This window comes from Herpailurus yagouaroundi, unplaced genomic scaffold, assembly GCF_014898765.1.
Source record: "Herpailurus yagouaroundi ecotype Mexico unplaced genomic scaffold, PumYag 191, whole genome shotgun sequence".
Lineage (NCBI taxonomy): Eukaryota > Metazoa > Chordata > Mammalia > Carnivora > Felidae > Herpailurus > Herpailurus yagouaroundi.
Window position 1 is genome coordinate 5,983,018 of NW_024412422.1, and position 5,753 is coordinate 5,988,770.

The window sequence follows — 5,753 nt, forward strand, 5'->3', positions numbered from 1 at the left end:
GGGAGGGGCGCGGCGGGGGGCGCGGGGCCTGGGCGGTCCGCGCGGGCAGGCGGCTGGGGGCGCGCCCGTCGCCCAGCTTTGTTTCACTTTCGCTGTCAGCGGCCGCCACCCGGTCTCCCGCCCGCCGCCGAAGCGACCCGAGGAGCACGGGCCATTGCGTGCCGGGGATCCCCGTCCCCCAGGACAGTGGGGGGCTCCCGAGGCCCGACGCCTACGCCCAGGGAGAACGCGGGGGTTCGCCAGGCCCTGGGGGGGGTGATACCCAGGGGGGGTGGGTGCCCAGGTGCCAGGTGACGCAGGTCTGGATGGGAGTCCGCTCTGCCTCTTACGAGCAGTGTGCTCTTGGACGGACCGCATAACTCGAGTCTGTTTTGTATCTGCAAAATGGGGTAATAATAGCACGTGCCCCAGCGGGTGGTTGGGAGCTTCCCAAACTTGCATAGTCATAAGAATGGGGTCTGGGGTCCCTATTAAGAAAATTTATTGCGAGCCTTTCCCGGTGGAGACTGATTGGTAGAGGTGGGGTGGGGCTGGGGATGTTGATCCTTACTGGCGTGTTTGATAGGGCAAGTGTAGGAAATACTGATGGGTGAGGTTCATGCTTCTACCCTTGTTAACAGCTGTCATCAGAAGACGGTGTGGAAGTCTGAGAATATCAGATACACTTGGAGAGTCAGTCCAAATGAACATGTAATCTCGGAGTGCTTGTTATGTGTGCTTGTTACGCGAAGGCAAAACCTCCAGGTTATCCCTCCATCTCCTCCCTTCCACCCACCTTGCCTTTAAACCCCACCTGTACAGAAATTTGGGGTGGGCTTGGGGTTTATTCTGGGACTTCCAACTCTTGAATATATACCCCCGTGCTTAAAGGCAGTGTCTTTAGAGAAAATTCTCAGAAGGGGTCAAGGCCTAGGGTTCAGAATTTGTTCCAGAACCTCTTGGTATTCTTCCAGTGAAGTTCACGCTTCTTCTTGGTCTGGAGAATTCTGATTGTTGATGTTTGTGTTTCCCAGGCTTGTTTGATGGAGCCAGGGATTGTGGGTGGGTAGGTTCAAATCAGGGTATTCCCTGGGGTGGTGTAACTTTTTTTAATTTGGGAAATGAGATTTCTTTGTTTGCCGCAGTCAGGCATTCAGTAAAAGGTGTAGAGGCAGCTCTCTCTGCCTTCCCATCCAGATAAGGGCTTTCTTTTCAGTGAGTGTGTTACCACTTTTTAAATGGCCCCTACTGTTTGTCTGAATCTTATGTGAATCTTTTTATAGCTTCCGCTGTTGTTTCCATTGACTCCTTATACTTAAAACTGAAAGCGATCTGTAGTTAGTCTCCCTTTTTAGCTGGAATCTGTTTCCAGTTCTGAGTTTTTCCTGATGATTGACGACTGTGTTTTGGGGTGTGGGCAGAGCTGTTGAGAGCTGCCAAGTTACTGTTAAAAAAAAAAAAAAGGCCAGAGAGTTTTATGTTCTTTTGAAACTGAATAAAGCCCATTGTAATGGGATTACAATGGACAACAGTAGATATCTTCAGAGCAGTGGTTAGAATTCACTTATTCTTTCGACAAATATTTATTGAGTATCTACTGTGTGCCAGGCATTCTCTAGGCCAGCCCTGACCGATAGAAATATAATGCCACATCTGTAATTTAGAATGTTCTAGTAGCTGCGTGAAAAAAAAAAGTGAAACCAATTTTAAAATTGTATGTGTCAATCCAGCATATCTAAAATATATCATGTCAACATGATTATTGATTTATTTTAGGTTTTTTTTTTTTTTTTGGTACTAAGTTCAAAATCTGGTGTATGTTATGTACTTAACAGCCCATCTTAATTCGGACTTGGCATATTTCAGATGGTCAGTGGTCAACTGTGGCTAGTAGTTACTGTATTGGACAGTATGGCTCAATAGCGAGCAGATGGGCAAGTTTGGGGTGTGGGTGGGGAAGAGAGAGGCAGTGAATACATGAAAACAAGTAAACAATCAAGAAAAGATGAGTGAGTGGTGCCCATAAAATTAAATGGGGTGAACGGAAAGAGACTGACCGATAGTAAGACCAGGAAGGTCTCAGAATGTGACATTGACACTGAGCCCCTGAATGGTAGGATGCAGCAGGCAAAGATCTGGGGCCTGCCAGGCTGTTTTCCAGGCCCAGGGAACAGCTAATGTCAAGATCGCAAGGCTGGACAAACCAGCAAGCTTCCCGCTGGCTGGAGTCCTAGCTTTCTTGTCTGTGCTCAGGTGAATCTCCTTGCACAGATGCAGCCCATAATAAGTATCTTTCCATTCAGTCTGTTTGTCCAAGTACATCCCAATGATGGGATGTACAAAAACCCTGATCCGTGGGCCTTTTCACTAAGAAGGGCCACGGCAGGTGCAATCCCGGATGAGAGCTGGATCCTCTCGGCTCTGCTTTTTGTTTTTGGGGGGGTCTTTTTGTTTTGTTTTGCTTTTTAAGTTCTCCACTAATTATGGCTTTTTCCCCCCAGCAGCCAAGTTTAGTTTGGGTTCAGACTCCCCTTCAGAATTTCTTTAACTCTAGAAACGAAGAGATAGGAGTCAGTGAGTTCTTTTCTTCTTTTGGCTCCTGGATTCCTGAGCCTGAAATAGCAGGAGATTAAATCTCCATATCACAGAAATAGAGTGTGAAATCTGGGTATGGCTCATGTTTAAGAAGCATTTCGTATGAAATGTTTGGCATAAGCGTCATAATACTTTAAGGGGCTTCATTTTGTTTATATTTAAAGAGGTATACCACATATATTTTTTTCAGCAAATACTGACTGCCTGCTCTCTGCCAGGAACTCCGCTGCGCACTGAAGAGAAACATACAAGGTCCCTTTTAGCATGGAGTTGGTGTCCTGGTTGAGGGGAGACAGATACTCCTCATCGTGGTGATTGTGCTATAAAGAACACGATGTTGAGGAGTTGTGAAGGAGATTGACTTGGGGCAGAGAAGAGCACTCTAAGGAGTTGTTATTTGAGCCAAGACTGAATGAAGAGAAGGGCCAGTCATGGAAGGGCATTCCAGGCGAAGAGACCAGCTGGTGCAAAGGCCCTGAGTTCGGAACTAATTGGGCACTGTGAAGGGGTGAGTGAAGGCTGGAGTCAGGGGCAGGGAGAGGAGAGTCATAAGCCCAGGTGGGGTTGAAGGCAAGGGGCCAGGTTATGTAGGACTTTAAGGGCACAGTAAGGAGTTTGAATTTTTAAGAGTGGCTGAAACTGATCACTCTAGGAAGTGAGAATGGATGGCGGGGGCCAGAGTGGAAGCTAGGAGAGCAGTTGGAAGACTGCTCGGAGAGAGGTGATGTTGATGAAATGGTTTGCATAGATTAGAATAGTAGCCATGGAGATAGAGAAGTTAGGTTTGCCAAGTGTTTTGGAAACAGCCCTGATAAAACTAGTTAATGGATTTGGTTTGGGAAGGAAAGAAAAGGAGTCAAGGGGGACCCCTTTTTATTGTGCAAAGCCTCCACAGTGCAGGTTGTGGGAGAAGTGACCCAAGTGTGAATATTGGGATTGAGACATTTCCGTCTAACAGGAAAGAATGTGCCTCCGCATCAGTCGATGACATCCAAGTTGCTCCACCTTCGCTCTCCCGACATTTTAAGCGAGATAGTCCTTAGTTGTGGGGCTGTCTTGTGCACCGTAGGATGCTTGGCAGCCTCCGCAGCTTCTGTTCATTAGATACCAGTAGCACCACCCCCAATCATGACAGCCAAAATGTCTCCAGACAGCGCCACGTGTCCCCAGGGGGCAAAATCCGTCGAGAACCACTGGATTACGGGAAGGAAGCATTGACAGAGATTAGGGCCAGGCCACCCCAAGAAAATATCCAGGAATAACGAGAATGAAGACAACACCACAGGGGGTGGCTGGGTAACATTGAGAGACTGGTTTCGGATTTAAAATATAAAGTAACTTCTTACCATGCAGATAGTCCCATCCAAAGGAATATGCTCCCGTAGACCAGTACTTGTGTAGATGAAAAGATCTCACCTACAGATTTCTAGGAGGAATTACCTATACAAATAACAGTTTAGACAGACCCAATGTATTAAAACCTAGATTTATACATAGAACATCAGGAAATGACTATTCTCTTTGCAAAGGAAACTTCTTAAATTTTCTTTAAATAGCAAAGCCACCAAAGGCTTGATATGATTAAAATGCTATTTAAAGAGAGAATCTTCAGCAGCACATTTATTTTATAACCCAAGATCATACCCACATCTATAATGCATGTACCAGGAGATATTCTATGTATACAGACATGCATCTCTCTATGTATACGTTTACCACCCGTTTCATTGAACACAAGATACCAAGGTTCATATGTATCACTGAGATAAAATGCTGCCTATTTAGCTATAAAAATTCACCGTTTGTAGGATATATCCTGATTTCAGTGGTCATATATGTGAAAAGACCTATAAAGATGTCTCCTAAAATATATGAAATAGGGGCGGTTTAAATCAGTATCTATCTGGTAACAGGTATAAAAAGGGTCAAGGTCTTGAAACTAGTGAAGTGGAACATAGACATCAGGAAACGACCTCATTCGGAGTGGAAGCCAGTTTTTATATTAGTGTATATCATAATCATAATTAGTAGTCAGAAAATCAGTTCTGAATGCCTTTAGCTTACGAGCTTCCATTGAGAACCTTCCTCTGGAGTAGAGGCTTGAACTAGGAAATGCCCTTCAGGTGGAGGAAGAAACACCAGTGCAGCATGTGCTGTTCACAAGGCACTGTGCTGGGGCCCTGAGAGAAATGAAAATGAACTTCTTTTGGTGTTTGAACAAGGGTGCTTAAATCCTGGTGGAGGGTGGACCAGAAGGAAATTAGTAAACTATAGGAGAGAATGAAGTCGGCAGGGTGGGACTCACTTCCTCTTTAGTAGAGATCATAGAGATAGGGATGTGTGCTAGGGATTCTCAGAAGCTCAGGTGTGCATACCAGTGAGCTGTGTGGGGCCTGGCCAGGTGAGACTCGTGTGGCCAGAGGTCATGGAAAGGAGGCGGGGCCGGTGGTCTGGGGTTCAAGGCCCAGGCTCCACTGCTGTTCTGTGTACACAGGTGGGAGCCTGGAATGTGTTTGAGAGAAATGTCCTGATGTGATGTGTGTTTCAGCTTTAGCGGAGTTCCCTGGGGCGAGGAGGAAAATCAGGAGAGTCTTGTAAAAGATCTGGGCAAGATGGGATGAAGGTTTAAAACCAGAACAGACTGGAGATGGAAATGGAAGGCCAGATCAAGAGGTCTGAGCGGCAGGAAGCTGGGCAAGCGCTGAACATTTTAGCCTCTGCGATGGGGAGGATGCTGGTGAATGAGAGGGAACCTTCTCGTGTCGGATATTCCTTCTTTCACCTGCTTCCCAGTGGCAGGTTCTTTTAAGGAGACTTTAAATAAATACATTTGAAGGCCTCCTGATCTGCACTGTCTAGCTAGCGTGGTCCAGCCTGGTCCATCTCTCCTCTTTCTTCCTCTTCGAGCATTCATAGGAAAACGAGGCCTCCATTCACTGGGTTCACTGGCACAAAGGTTACTGTGAGTCACGGTTAACCAGCGGTGGCCAGTGCCAGAACTGAGTAACCGCACTGGAATGTGGCCTGTGGCTACTGCTATTGCCGCAGGTCATTTAAATGACAACTCCCTCCCGGAATCCAGAATATCACCCATTGCCTTGGGGAGACCGCGGCTTTCCTGGGTCTGAGTCAGCGGGGCGGTCCGGAGCCCGGCTCCCCACTTTCCCGGGGAAGTGAGG